Here is a 16,331-nt window from a genome sequence, read left to right as displayed (position 1 = left end):
AATCCCGTGTGCTGTTTTCATCTCCACATTTATAAAAGAATAGACTTGCATTGGGGACGGTGCAGGAGAGGTTCACTAAATTGATCTCTGGAATGTGCTGGTTGTCCTAAGATGAAAGGCTTTTATTCTCTGGAGTTTAGAAGAATGAAAACCAATCTAATTGAAACCTGTAAAATTCTGAGAGGGCTTGATAGGGTAGACACAGGGATTGTTTCCGCTGGTCAGGGAGTCTAAAACACTGGGGCACAGTCTCAGGGTAAAGGGTCGATAATTTCGGGCTGAGATGAGGAGAAATTACTTCATCCAAAGAGTTGTGAATCTTTGAATTCTCTACCCAGAGGGTTGTGGATGTTCCATCATTGAATACATTTAAGGCCGGGATGGATAGATGTTTGGTCTTTCGGGGGACTAAGGGAAATGGAGAACGGGCAGTATAATGGAGTTGAAGCCCAAGATCAGCCATGATCGAATTGAGTGATGAGACAAGCTCGATGGGCCGTGTGATCTACTCCTGCTCCTATTTCTTATGATCATATATATAATAAAGACAGTAATTCATGTTATAATAAAAACAGAAAGTATTGGAAGTTCTCAGCAGGTCTGACAACAAATATGAAGGGAGAAACAGAGTGAAGGTTTCGAGTCTAATTTGACACTTTTTCAAACCATAAATTGGCTGCTAGTTATGACATTTTGCACAACATCAAGACAGAATTGAACCCAGGCGGTGAAAGCACCGAGGCTGGACCACTAGAGTGTTAGATTCCAACTGAAGGTTTAATGGTTTAAGAAAACCTAGGGTCAAATAGATTCCCTCTCTTCCTGCTTCTACTCATATTACCGACGTAATTCTACTTTGTGTCCTTTGGCTACAAGGAAATATTGTCCAAACTTTGCCAGCCCTGCTGTTATTCAGTAAGTTCTCACACAAGTATTGCGTGTCTCCAAATATTGTGTGCAGTTCTGGAATCAGCATCATAGGAAGGGTGTGATTGCACTGGAGAGAGTGCAGAGGAGATTTACCAAGACGTTGCCTGGGCTGGAGAGTTTTAGTTATGAGGAGAGATTAGATAGGCTGGGGTTATTTTTCTTGGAGCAGAGGAGATTGAGTGGGGACATGATTGAGGTGTATAAAATTATGAGGGGCATAGATAGAGTAGACAGGAAGGAACATTTCCCCTTGGTGGAGGGATCAATAACCAGGGAGCATATATTTAAGATAAGGGGAAGGAGGTTTAGAGGGGATGTGAGGAAGAATTATTTCACCCAGAGGTTAGTGGAAATCTGGAACTCACTGCCTGAAAGGGTGGTAAAGGCAGAAACCCTCATAACATTCAAAAAGTATTTGAATGTGCACTTGCAATGCCATGGCATAGAAGGCTATGGGCCTAGTGCTGGAAAATGGGATTAGAACAGTTAGGTACTTGTTTGACGGCGCAGATTCGATGGGCTGAAGGGCCTCTTGCTGTGCTGTAGACCTCTATGGCTCTTTGACTAAATAGATTTATGAATATTCATTTCAAATAACGCGAGAAACTGAAACAAACATGTGCGTAACATTCAACCTATTAGAAAGATTGGGTTCAAAGCAACGAATAGAAATTGACTGTCAAATTGCATTTACCGAACTGGAACACACCATCACAATGAATGAATCCATTGTCTGTTAAAATGTTGCTCAGTGAAAATTTCAATCATCCTCTGCTGTTTCACATACAGGCACTGAGTCAATAAGCAGTCTCCACTCAAATAAATACAAAGGGTCAATCTCCTCTTGCAACTTTTCAACCTGTTGTTATTCTCTGTACCATTTACCATGAAGATATATAACGAAAGTGAATAAGGTTTGCGATGGTAAAAAATGTGTTCACCCCTCGGGGAACTGAACCACATTGAGACACACAGACACATGCAGCGTGAGTAATAGTGGGCAAGGTTTTATCTCTAAGGAGATAAAAACTCTCAGAACGCAAGTATGGCACAAATCAGCTCAGTGTTGTATCATTTCTGACTGCAAATTCCGTGAATTCTTTGGATCAACAGAAATGAAGCAACACGGAAGTGAAGCAGGAAAACTACACGGGAGTGTTTGGAAGGTGCTGATTCCATTTAACCAATAGTTAATTCTGGAGGCAGCAAAACGAAGGAACAGCGAGAAGTACAGTCAGCAGGACTCTAACCCACGTGGGGAGGCCCCAGTGGATTTTAAATCCATCCCTGTAACCACTCAGCCACGGCTGCAAGCCTTATCCTAGCGTCATTGTTGTTCATGTAAAATCCTGGAATGGTTACAGCAGAGAATGAGAGCATTCAGCCCCACCTATTCCCAGTCACCCTGCAATTCCTACAGCCTCCCTTGTTCTACCTACCAAGACGAACTACATCATATGTCAAATACCCCGAGCCTATTCTAAAGGATTTGATGAAACGTCTGAAAGACAAACCAACTGAAACTTTGGCAATGGTGGGATTAAAATCTATGATTTAATAGGAACTGGTGCTTAAATCCAGCGCCTGAGACCACTCGCATACGCTACTGCTGGCAATATGAAAGTAACCATTGCCTTGATTAGTAACGGGACTGAATTGGAACATAACAAATAGCTACAGGAATAGACCATTTTGTCTTTCGAGCCCCTCACTGTACCATAAAATCAGAGCCAAAAACAACATATAGAGACCATTCAGCCGGGTCAGAGGAACAGAAGCCGTTCAGCCCTGTGACCCTGCTCAACCATTCAATAAGATCAAGGCTGATCTGTTTGTGGTCTCAACTCCACTTTCCTGTCTGTCTGTCCGTACCCAGCCCCACCCTCACCACCCCCCATAACCTTTGAGTCTCTTCTCTACCAAAAATCTGTCCAAATCAGCCTTGAATAAATTCAATGACCCAGCCTCCACTGCTTTCTGGAGAAAATTCCTCAGACTAACGACCCTCTGAAAAAACAAAAAAAAAAACTCTTCATCTGCGTCTGAAAAGGGAAGCCTCTTACTCTTCTGGAATTAACTCACCTGGCCCCTCTCCCCTACCTTTTCCCTGGACATGTTGCAGTATTTGGTCCAATTCCCTTTTGAATTCCGCTGCTGAATCTGCCATCCCCACATTCTCTGTCTAACCCAGCCGCCGGATCCATCCCTCCCAGGTCGCCATGTGGAAATGCATGTGACCCTGCACTGAAGAACAGGTTCCAGACATACTCAGCTACTTGACAACAGAACAACATGAAGTGATTATTATGGAAAATTGAATGAAACATTTTAAATCATCAAGACATTGACACACTCCATAGAGAAACTGGCTTTCAAACTATCAGGATAGAATTAAACACAACAGTACCTATCAGAGGGAGTAAAATTAAAGTGAAGAGGGAAACAGAATCTAGATTTAGAAAATATCCACAAGGTGGATGAAGGTGAATAGTGAGCTAGAGAATCTTTAAAGTCCGTGCATGAACTTCTGTTTGAACCAGATGTATTTACCACATGTCAATAATTTAAAATTGTGTGAGATGATCTGCAGGTGGGGAGGATGAATCTCAGTCGATAGTTATCACATTTAGTGGATAAAGTTTTCACATTTACTCTTGGTGGCAGCTCAAGGGTTTGTGTTGCTGATTCTGATCATTCTAGTAGCTTTAGTATGTTATCCATGGTTTGTCATAAAGAAATTAGGAAAACAAGCTCGTAGCTTAGAAATAGTGAGGTTAGTCAGAAATCAGTTGTGAGAAATCAATAAGGATATTCCCTTCTCAAGGTGGTGAGATCTCTAAGAAACCACTGTCTAATAACCTTATAAAATCTTCAGAAGTGTATTAAATATTGTAGGAATGGCTCTCCCTCCCCCTCTCTCTCTCGCTTAGGAACAAAGATTCCTGGCTTGACAAACATAGGACAACATATCCCAATGTTACCTCATAGGGATGGACTCGGGAGGTAGGGAACGGAATTTGTACTGGTGACTGAAAACAATGGCTTTGATCTTCCCAATTCTTAAAAGGAGCAAATTTCTGCTCATCCTGTACGGAATGTTGGATAAGCAGTTTGATAATTTAGTAACAGTGGAGGAATGGAGAGGGATGGTGGTGAGGTAGAGCTGGGTGTTCTCAGTGTCCATGTGAAAACTAACACGGTGCTTTTGGATGATGTCACCCAGTGGCATCATGTAGATGAGAAATAGGAGGGGCCAAGGATAGATTCTTTTTTTAGGATGGATGATGACGGTGGATTTAAAGGTGAGAGGGACAGTACCAGAAGAGAGGGAAAAAATCATGAACAATATCAGCCAACATGGAGAAGTTGAATGGTCAGCAGTTCAGTGGGAATAGGGTCACTGGAGCAGAAGGCGAGTCTCAGGGACAAGATGAACACTAAAAGGCAATGAAGGGAAATAGGAAACTGGAGAAAGATCAGAGTTCAGAGCTCGGACATGGGGAATCTTTAGAGACAGTTGACCCGGTGAACTAGTGGGAGGGAGGGAAGCAGCAGAGGCAACTGATCGGATTGACTCAATCTTAGTGACAAATAAGCTACATGAGCTCCTCACACTTGCTGTTGGAGGTGAGAACAGAACTGGCAGGGGAGAGAGAGAGCACTTCAAAAGGAACTAACTTCTGTAGAGAAATGAAAAAGACTCAACACACTGTGTGTTTGCCACAAAGTTAGTTTATTTGAATTTTATCCAGAATTTTAACCCCTATGACTGGGTTGGAGTTTATTAACATCAGCAGAAACAGACCCCATAGCACATGGTTCAGTCCCAAATGTGATTAACAGCAAAATGCAATCACTGTAGTTACTTGTCAACTTGAGTTAATGTTTCGAGTCCATGTGACTCTTCTGAAGAAGAGTCTATGTGGACTCAAGAAGTAAACTTTGTTCTTCTGTTCACAGATGCTGCCAGACCTGCTGAGACTTTCTACACTTTGTTTTATTTCAGATTTCCAGCATCTGCAGTATTTTATCTTTGTACTTGTGAACTGGTTGTTATCTCTGCAGTGTGGATGAACAACCAAATGACTTGCCAGACTCGGAACGTGAGAACAGCCTCTCCCCAGTGTAAATTCACTGGTGTACAGTGAGGGCAGACGATTGACTGAACCTAGGCCCATTATGAGAGCACCTCAACTTTCGTCAGTCTGAACATGTTAATAAGGCATCAGTTGCCTGGAACATTTCTAGCACTTCCCGCAGTCCGGGCATTTAAAAGGCCTCATCAGTGTGAACTCACTAGTGTGTCTGCAGATGGGATAACTGAGTGAATCCCTTTCCACAGTTGGAGCAGTTGAATGGTCTCTCGTCAGTGTGAACATGTCGATGGGAACCAATGAACATTCTCCAATCTCACAATCCGCCGCTTCCGGCTTCTCTCCGGCACCAACCTCAAGCAAAGAGAGCAGGAGACTCCGAGCATGCGCCATTCACCCGGACAACGCGCGGCAGATAGAGCGGTTTCTGAGGCGCACGGGATTGTGGGTAATCAGGCCGCCATTAGAGACCGCGTCTCAGTTAATCTTTGCCTGAAACTGGGAAAGCAAGGGAAAGGTTCTGTTCGCATAGGGATAGAAAATAAGAAAGATCAAGTTCCAACTCCTGCCATTCGGACTAGAGATGATAGGGGACTTAGGAGGATTTACACATGGGGGCAAATGGCATAGCCGAGAGTCTAAATGAATACTTTGCAACTGCCTTTACAAAGCAAGAAAATGCTACCCAGACCATGGTGAATGAGGAGGTGATTCAGATTCAGAAGTGTTTAAAATTGAATTCGAGGAATATTAGATAGGTTATCAACACTTAAAGTTGTGAAACAAAAACAGAACATTCTGGAAAAACTCAGCCTGTCTTACAGCTTCTGTGGAATGAAAAAATAAACAATTAATGTTTCGAGTCCGTATGACTTACTGTTTTGTTCTCTCTCCACAGATGCTGTTAGACCCACTGAGTTTTCCCAGCATTTTCTGCTTTTGTTTCAGAATTCCAACATCCGCAGTATTTTGCTTTTGCTTTAAAGTTGTGAAATCACCTGAGCCAAAGGAGATGCACCCAAGGATCCTGGGAGAAATAAGAATGAAATTTACAGAGGTGCTGGACATAATGTTTGATTGTGCCTTAGTCTCAGGTGCCAAAGGGCTCGAAAATTGCAAAAGTTACACCCTTGTTCCAGAATAGGTGTAAGGATAAGCCCAGCAACTGCAAGCCAATTACTTTAACTTCAGTGGTGAGAAACTTCTAGAAACTATAATTTGGACGAAGTTAACAGTCACATGGACAAATGCACGTCAATAAAGGAAAAACAACATGGACTTCTTAAGAGAAAATCATGTTTAACTTCCTGGATCAAAACAAAAAAACTACTGTGGATGCTGGAAATCCAAAACAAAAACAGAATTACCTGTAAAAACTCAGCAGGTCTGGCAGCATCGGCGGAGAAGAAACGAGTTGACGTTTTGAGTACTCATGACCCTTCAGCAGAACTGAGTAAAGTTAGGAGAGGGATGAAATATAAGAATATAAGCTGGTTTAAGGAAGGGTGGGGGGGGGGGTTCGGGGTGGTGGGGGGTGGGGGGGGTCGGGGTGGGGGGGGAGAGAAGTTGGGGGTGGGGTGGTTGTAGGGACAAGCAAGCAGTGATAGGAGCAGATAATCAAAAAATGTCACAGATAAAAGAAACAAAGAGGTGTTGAAGGTGGTGATATTATCTAATAAAATGTGCTAATTAAGAATGGATGGCAGGACACTCAAGGTACAGCTCTAGTGGGGATGGGGTGGAAAGACTGACAGGGCATTACAGTTATAGATTTAAAAATAATTGAAACAGGTGGGAAAAGAAAAATTTATATAAATTATTGGAACAAACAAAAGGGAGGGGGAAGAAACGGAAAGGGGGTGGGGAAGGGGGAGGGAGTTTAAGATCTAAAGTTGTTGAATTCAATATTCAGCCCGGAAGGCTGTAAAGTGCCTAGTCGGAAGATGAGGTGCTGTTCCTCCAGTTTGCGTTGGGCTTCACTAGAACAATGCAGCAAGCCAAGGACAGACATGTGGGCAAGAGAGCAGGGTGGAGTGTTAAAATGGCAAGCGACAGGGAGGTTTGGATCTTTCTTGCGGACAGACCGCAGGTGTTCTGCAAAGTGGTCGCCCAGTTGGCGTTTGGTCTCTCCAATGTAGAGGAGACTGCATTGGGAGCAACGAATGCAGTAGACTAAGTTAGGGGAAATGCAAGTGAAATGCTGCTTCACTTGAAAGGAGTGTTTGGGCCCTTAAACCAGCTCATATTTTACCCCTCTGTTAACTTTACTCAGTTCTGCTGAAGGGTCATGAGGACTCGAAACGTCAACTATTTTCTTCTCCGCTGATGCTGCCAGATCTGCTGAGTTTTTTCCAGGTAATTCTGTTTTTGTTTTAACTTCCTGGAGTTTTTTGAAGAGGTAACAGAGAGGGTTGATGAGGCCAATGCTCTTGATGTGGTATACATGGGCTTTCAAAAGACATTTGGTACAGGGCTGCACAACAGACTTTTAAGCAAAGTTTTAGCTCATGGAATAAATAGGACAGAAGCCACATGGATACCGAATTGGCTCAGCGGATGGAAACAGAAAGTAGTGGTTAATGGATGTTTCTCAGGCTGGTGGAAGGTTTGTAATGGTGTTCCCCAGGGGTCAGTGTTGGGACTCGGGCTTTTCCTGATATATATTAATGACCTAAATCTTGATGTAAAGGGAAAAATTTCAAAAAGTTTGCAGAAGATACAAAAGGGGTTGCAGGAGAAAGGGACCTAGGTGTATATTTCCATAAGTCATTGAATGCGGCAGGAGAGTGATTGAGAGAGTGACTAATAAAATATACAGTATCCTAGGTTTTATTAACAGGGGCATAGAGTAGAAGAGCAAGGAGGTCATGTATAAGTCAATCGCTTCACCTCAGGTGGTTTATTGCATCCATTTCTGGGCACCACACTTCAGGAAGGCTGTGAAGGCATTGGAGAGGGTGCAGAAAAGATTCACAAGCTTGATTCCAGGGAGGAAGGACAGCTCATAAGAAGATAAGTTGGAGAAATTGGACTGTTTTCATTAGAGAAAAGAAGGCTGAGAGGATATTTGGCAGAGTTATTCAAAATCAAGTGGGGGCTGCACAGAGTAGATAAGGAGAAACTGTTCCCACTCATCAAAGGATTGAGAACAGGTGGGCATAGTTTTAAAGTGATCAGTAAAAGAATCAACAATGATATGAGAAAAATCCTTTCACGCAGTATCAGTTTCGGGTCCGGAATGCTTTGTGTGGGAGTGTGGTGGAGGCAGGTCCAACTGAAGCATTCAAGCAGGAATTAGGCTGTTATCTGAAAAGGAAGAATATACAGGTTTATGGGGAACAGGCAGAAGAATAGGACTGGTTGAGTTGCTCATTCAGATAGCCAGTGCAGACACGATGGGCCAAATGGCCTCCTTCAGCCCCAAACCAAATCTATAATGTGGTAGAAATTATTGGTTCATTCTGACAGTCAATCTCTATAAATATGTTTGTAACAGAGCAACATTCCATTGTTCTCCCAGTTTTACATTCTGACAGGAAGTTCCAGGTGTTTGTAGCGCTGTGATCTTGTGGTGTGGACAACAACATAGTCAATCTTGTGGAAAGGGTCTGATACATCGAGAGTGATATGGTCTGCAAGATACAATCTGTGTGAGTCATTGGAATATGATTGTGTAATAGTTCAATGAGATCTGACCACTCACTCAGTGATTCCATATAAGTGTAACATAGATACACACAGCTTGTGTCATAGTTCAGTGAGATCTGACTACTTAATGAGTGAGTCTGTATGAGGGTGAGATTCTGCGAACATAGGCATTGCAAATTAAGAATGACAAGGTCCATCTCCTACCATTTGCATCCTGCAATAATGGACCTGTTGGCAAATTCTTGGTAATGAATCTGTTTCAATAAGTTTGTCACAAACTAACACCCTGTTGCTCTGCTGTGCTTTATCTTTTAATGGGCATTAACAGACATTTTCATTGCTATGAGCTTGGGAAGTGGCTATGTCTTCACTCTTCTCTGTTGATCTTATCAAGAAGGGCTGCTGCAGAAAGAAGGACTTGGCCTGTCAGACGCGGTCACTGTGAAAGTGATAATGAAACATCTGTGTGTCAAAGTTCAGTGACACCTGATCACTTACCGAGTGTGAGTCAATGCAAATGTAACTCAAATAATCTCAGCTCCTGCAGGTGATTCTCTGGCTACAATGACATAGATAAGAAAGGAATCAGGAGCATGTATTCCCACCCAGCTGGACACCAGTGGAGAGGCATTGGAGGAGGATGGTTCAGTCAATGGTGTCAAAGACCACAGACAGGCCAAGAAGGACACTGAGGGAGAATTTACCTTTGTCACATTCACAGACGATGTAATTTTTGACTTTGACGAGAGCTGTTTCAATATTGTGGCCGGGGCAATTTTCTTATCGGAGGGATTGAACCATGGAGTTTCATAAAAGATTGGCATGGATTTTGGAGGTGACCAGGACTTCGGAGAGGAAAGGGTGGAGAGAAATGGGGAGATAGTTTGCAAGGACATTGGGGTCAAGGATTGGTTTTATTGAGGAGGGAGTGATGATGGCATACTTGAAGGAGAGGGAATGCGCTTCAAAGGAACTAACTTGTGTTCAAGATATTAAAAAGACTCAACACACTGTGTTTAACACAAAACTGATTTATTTGATTTTTATACAGAATATTAACCAGAATGACAGGGCTGGGGTTTATTAACATCAGCAGAAACAGACCCCAATGAACATGTCCTGGATGTGATTAACAGCAAAATCCAATCACTGCAGTTACTTATGAAATTACCGGTGTTTCACCCGCTTAGCTGACCGAGTGTTGGAAGGGATTCACTCAGAGCAGGTGAACAGTCTCTCCCCAGTGTGAGCTCGCTGGTATGTCAGCAGGTGGGATGACTGAGTGAATCCTTTCCCACACTTGGAGCATCTGAATGGCCACTCCCCAGTGTGAACTCACTGGTGTACAGCGAGTTGAGAGGATCACCTAAACCCTCAGTGAAAGCACCTAAGCAGTCTCTCATCAGTTTAAACCAGTTGATGGGACACCAGTTCCCCAGAACTTTTAAAGCACTTCTTGCAGTCTGGACATTTAAAAGGTCTCTCATCAGTGTGAATTTATTGATGTGTCTTTAGGTGGGATCATTGAGCAAATCTCGTCCCACACTCGGAGCAGCTGAACAACTTCTCCCCAGTGTGAACTCGCTGGTGTCTCACCAGGTTGTTTGAATGGGTGAATCTTTTCCCACACTCGGAGCAGCTGAATGACCTCCCCTCAGTGCGAGTTTGTTCATGTCTCAGCAGGGTGGATAACTGAGTGAATTCCTTCCCACACTCCGTACCGGTGAATAGTCTCTCCCCATTGTGAATTTACTGGTGCCTCAGCAGGGTGGATAACTGAGTGAATCCCTTCCCACGTACAGGTGAATGGCCTCTCCCCAGTGTGGACTCGCTGGTGTACGGTGAATTCAGATAAACGTCTGAACCCAGTCCCACAGTGAGAGCACCTGAATGGTCTCTCGTCAGTGTGAACACGCTGGTGCGCCAGCAGGTTGGATGAGTCAGTGAATCCCCTCACATACTCGGAGCAGGTGAACGGCTTTTCCCCAGTGTGAACACACTGGTGTATCACCAGGCTGGATGACTGAGTGAATCCTTTCCCATAAATGGAGCATGTGAACGGTCTCTCCCCCGTGTTAACTCTCTGGTGCCTCAGCAGGTTGGATGAATTAATGAATCCCTTCCCACACTCTGGGCAGGAGAACAGCCTCTCCCCAGTGTGACTGTCTCGGTGAGTTTCCAGCTGAACTGCATAAGTGAATCCTTTCCTACAATCTGCACGTTTCCACAGCTTCTCCCAGCATTTATGTTCTGACAGGCCAGATGATCGGCTGGTCTCGTCCACACAGAGAACACATGTACGGTTTCTCCCCACTGTGAACGGTGCTTTGTCCTTCCATGTTCAAAATCCAATGATACTCAGGTTACCACAAATTTGGCGTGTCCATCAGACCCTGATGTGATGTTTTATTTCACTTCCCCAAATTAAAATCCTCCCCTTCTAATACTCTGTGAAATTGATTTAAAACAGAAAAAAGGGAGTGAGAGAGAACCCACAAAAACACAAAGGCAGGTTGTGAAATTGAGCTGAATGAATCTGGGAATTTGTGGGGCCGGCACGAGGAAAAAGTGACCATGAAAACTGCTGGATTGTCATAAAAACCCAACTGGTTCACCAATGTCCTTCAGGGAAGGGAACCTGCCACTCGGTCTGGGCCTACACAAGACTCTGGACTCCATCGGAGCAAATAGAGAGAGAGGTTGGAGAGGCATTGGATAAATCAGAGGGATAAACTCTAAATCTCCATCCCTAGAAGGACCAGGGTAACAGGTGTAGGTGAACACCATCACCTCCAAGTTCCCCTCCAAGTCACACACCGTCCTGACTTGTCTGACATCCAGTACTGGATTAACAGAAATTTCCTCCATTTAAATATTGAGAAGACGAAAGCCATTGTCTTCAGTCCTCGCTACAAACTCCACTCCATAGTCACTGGCTCCAAACCTCTACCTTGCTGGGAGTTGGAGCAGAGCGCACCTGTGGGAGATACGCGGGAGATGAGAAGCACCTAGAAATACAGGTCGGGGATTCGAGTGAGGCCTACCTTGCTGGGAGTCAGAGCGGAGCAGACCTGCAGGAGACAGTGGGGAGCTGAGGAGCCCCTATAAATACAGACCGGGGATTTGAGTGAGGAGTGTCTATAAATACAGACCGAGGATTCGAGTGAGGAGTATCTATAAATACAGATGGGATATTTGAGTGAGGAACACATATAAATACAGACCGGGGATTTGAGTGAGGAGTGTCTATAAATACAGACCGGGGATTTGAGTGAGGAGCGTCTATAAATACAGAGTGAGGATTTGAGTGAGGAGTGTCTATAAATACAGACCGGGGATTTGAGTGAGGAATGTTTATAAATACAGACCGAGTATTTGAGTGAGGAACATCTATAAATACAGACGGGGGATTTGAGTGAAGAGTGAGGAATGTGTATAAATACAGACGGGGGATTTGAGTGAGGAACACATATAAATACAGACCGGGGATTTGAGTGAGGAGTGTCTATAAATACAGACCGGGGATTTGAGTGAGGACCGTCTATAAATACAGAGTGAGGATTTGAGTGAGGAGTGTCTATAAATACAGACCGATGATTTGAGTGAGGAACGTTTATAAATACAGACCGGGGATTTGAGTGAGGATCATCTATAAATACAGACGGGGGATTTGAGTGAGGAACGTCTATAAATACAGACCGGGGATTTGAGTGAGGAATGTCTATAAATACAGACAGGGGATTTGAGTGAGGAACGTCTATAAATACAGACGGGGGATTTGAGTGAGGAATGTGTATAAATACAGACCGGGGATTTGTGTGAGGAACGTCTATAAACACAGACGGGGGATTTGAGTGAGGAATGTGTATAAATACAGACGGGGGATTTCAGTGAGGAATGTGTATAAATACAGACGGGGGATTTGAGTGAGGAATGTCTATAAATACAGACGGGGTATTTGAGTGAGGAACGTCTATAAATACAGACGGGGGATTTGAGTGAGGAATGTCTATAAATACAGACCGGGGATTTGAGTGAGGAACGCCTATAAATACAGACGGGGGATTTGAGTGAGGAACGTCTATAAACACAAACGGGGGATTTGAGTGAGGAGCGTCTATAAATACAGACGGGGTATTTGAGTGTGGAATGTGTATAAATACAGACCGGGGATTTGAGTGAGGAACGTCTATAAATACAGACGGGGGATTTGAGTGAGGAATGGGCTGTTTCACTTTTGCAGCTGCTGTGAGGCAGCAGGAGTGGGGGGAAAGAGGTAGCTGTGATGTCACAGGAAGCTGGTACGTTGATTGGTCGGTAAGTGTTCAGTCTAAGGGACAGTGTGTGAGAAACCAGCTTAGGACAGGCGAGTTCAGGTAGATCTATAAATAAAAAGAACTTTACAATAACAAACCAAAATTTGAAAGCTTTAAAATTCAAATAAAACAACAAAGATTTTAAACAGGCAATAAAATAGAGTTACTTAAATAACATCTAATACACATACCTTGTAGTTAAGAAGCATATAATCTTTAGTTGTCAGTGGTACTAGCATTCAGTAAACACAGTAAATTGTAGCATACATAGGAAGAAAGTAATTAAAGTAAATTAACTAAATAACATAAGTTAGAATGGTAGGACAGGGGTTATGTTGCAGCTGTGAGATGTGGGAGCTTTTGGATGCCAAGGCGATCCATGACAAGCACGTCTGCAGGAATTGTAAACAGCTTGAGGAATTCCGGATCAGGATTATTGATCTGGAAACCGAAATGCAGACACTGCGCAACATAAGGGATGTGGAGAAATACCTGGATACTTTGTTCCAGAAGACAGTCACATCTCTTAGAAGAGGGTCATCTGTTTGATCAGCAATGAGGGACAGGAGGATGTGACTGTCAGTGAAGCAGGTAATGGGACTGAGCAGGCAGTAGTGGAGGAGTCTCAGACTTTGCAAGTGTCAAACAGGTTTGAGGTGCTCACAACCTGTGTGGAAGAAAGTGAAATGTGCAAGGTGGATGAGCTGGCTGGCCATGACACTGTGGTACAGGAAGCCATTCACGCAGGGGGAGCAAAAAGGAATGTAGTGGTAGTAGGGGGTAGGATAGTGAGGGCATTGACACTGTTTTATGCAGCAAAAAGTGAGAGTCCAGACGGCTGTGTTGCCTGCCCAGTGCCAGGGTTCAGGACATCTGCTCAGGGCTGGAGAGGGACTTGCAATGGGAGGGGGAGAATCCAGTTGTCCTGGTCCATGTATGTACCAATGACAAAGGTAGAACTAGGAAAGAGGTTCTGTAAAGTGAGTATGAGGAGCTAGGTACCAAATTATGTAGCAGAAGCTCAAAGGTAATAATCTCTGGATTATTACCTGAGCCACGTGCAAATTGGCATCGGGCAAATAAGATTAGCGAGACCAATGCGTGGCTCAAAGATTGGTGTTGGAGAACTGGGTTCCGGTTTGTGGGGCACTGGTATCAGTGCTGGGGAGAGTGGGGGCTGTACCATTGGGACGGTTTACACCTGAACCGTGCTGGGATGAGTGTCCTCGCAAATCGCATAGCTAGGGAAGTAGAGAAGGCTTTAAACTAAACAAGAGCGGTGAGGGATCAAGCTTGGGTAGAGGTAGCAATTCAAGGTGTAGAGTCAAGAGAGGAGAGCAAAATAGTAAGATGAGAAATGTTGGTCAGAGAATGGCAGGAAAGGACTGAGAGAAAAAAACCTGAGAATAAATCAACAGTCAAGACTAGATGTTACAACGGTAACAAAAAGACAAGACTGAAGGCTCTCTATCTGAATGCACATAGCATTCAAAACAAAGTAAATGAATTGATGACTCACACAGAAGTAAATAAATATGATCTGTTAGTAATTATGGAGACGTGGCTGCAGGACAACTAAGATTGGGTCCTTAATATTGAGGGGTACATGACATTCAAGGAGAATAGGAAGCTAGGTAAAGGTGGCGGGGTTGCATTGTTAATCAAAGAGGGCATTGGTGCAATAGTTAGAGATGACCTTGGATCAGGAGATCAGGATGTAGAATTGGTTTGGGTGCAGATGAGGAATAGTAGGGGAAAAATAGTCATTAGTGGGAGTGGTTGATGGGCCCCTAACAGCAGCCATACTATAGGACAAAGTATTGAAGTGAAAATATTGTGTGCTTGTGATAAAGGGACGACAATAATCAAGGGTGATTTTAATCTACACATTAACTGGAAAAATCAGATTGGCAGTAATAGCCTGGATGAGGAGTTCTTAGAATGCTTTTGAGATAGTTTCTTAGAGCAGCATGTTCAGGAGCCAATCAGAGAGCAGGTTATATTTGACTTGGTATTGTGTAATGTAACAGGATTAATTAATGATCTCAGGGTAAGGGCACTACTAGGTTGCAGCGAGCACAATATGGTTGAATTTTACATCAATTTTGAAAGGGAGAAGAGTGGGTCAAAGACTAGTATTTTAAACTTAAATAAGGGCAACTATGTGGGGATGAAAGCTGAGCTAGCTGAAGTGAACTGGGAAACTAGCCTAGAGGAGAGATGAATAGAGAAGCAGTGGCAGACATTTAAGGGGATATTTCAGAGTATTCAGAATGGATCCTGACCATATAGAAAAATTATAAGGGGAGGACCCCCCATCTGTGGTTAACTTAAGAAGTTAAGGAAAGCATCAAGTTTAAGGAAAAAGCATACAACTCCGCAAAGATGAGCAGCAGGACAGATGATTGGACAGAATATAAAGAACAGTCGAAAATGGCTAAAAGGTTAATCAGGAGAAAGAAATTAGAGTGTGAGAGGAAGTTTGCTAGAAATGTAAAAATGGATAGCAAGTGTTTCTACAGGTGCTTAAAAAGGAAAAGAGTGAGCAAAGTGAGTGTTGGTCCTCTAGAGGGTGACAGTGGGGAGTTAATAGTAGATAAGGAAATGGTGGAAGAAATTAATAATATTTTGCTTCTGTGTTCAATATAAAGGATACAAAAAACATTCCAGTAATAGCTGCAAATCAGAAGGTGACAAGAGAAAGGAACTTGGTGAAATTGAAATAACTGGGGAAATGGTATTGAGAAAATTGAAGGAGCTGCTGATGTCAAGTCTCTGGGACCCAATGAACTACATCCTAGGGTCTTAAAAGAGGCGGCTAATGAGGTAGTCGGTGCGCTGGTGTTAATTTTCCAAAGTTCGCTAGATTCTGGAAAGGTTCCATCAGATTGGAAAGTAGCAAATATAACCCCTCTATTCAAGAAGGGAGGGAGGCAGAAAACAGGAAACTATAGGCCAGTTAGCTTGACGTCTGTCGTGGGGAAGTTATCAGAATCATTCATTAAGGAGGTTATAGCTGGGCACTTAGAAGAGCTCAAGGCAATTGGGAAAAGTCAGCATGGTTTTGTGAAAGGAAAATCCTGTTTAACCAACTGACTGGAGTTTTTGTGAAGGAGTAACATGCGCAATGGATAAAGGGGAGCCTGTAGACGTGCTGGACTTGGATTTCCAGAAGGCATTTGAGAAGGTGCCACATCAAAGATTATTACGGAAAATAAAAGCGCATGGTGTAGGGGGTAACTTATTAGCATGGATAGGAGATTGGCTGGCTGGCAGAAAGCAGGGAGTATATGTAAATGGGTCTTTTTCTGATTGGCAGGATGTGACGAATGGAGTCCCACAG

At 43.4% G+C, this 16,331-nt stretch overlaps 1 protein-coding gene and 1 pseudogene across 1 annotated transcript in view; one reads left to right on the top strand and one right to left on the bottom strand.

The window, feature by feature from the left end:
* LOC144673390 (uncharacterized) overlaps positions 1 to 16,331 on the top strand; it is a 183,105-nt gene that overhangs the window by 127,061 nt on the left and 39,713 nt on the right. The window lies entirely within an intron of this gene.
* Positions 10,080 to 11,599, bottom strand: LOC144673392 (uncharacterized; annotated as a pseudogene).

The sequence above is a fragment of the Cetorhinus maximus genome, unplaced genomic scaffold (genome assembly GCF_964194155.1).
Source record: "Cetorhinus maximus unplaced genomic scaffold, sCetMax3.hap1.1 HAP1_SCAFFOLD_360, whole genome shotgun sequence".
Lineage (NCBI taxonomy): Eukaryota > Metazoa > Chordata > Chondrichthyes > Lamniformes > Cetorhinidae > Cetorhinus > Cetorhinus maximus.
The sequence above is the reverse complement of the archived record's forward strand: the minus strand, read 5'-3'. Positions and strand labels throughout refer to the sequence as shown.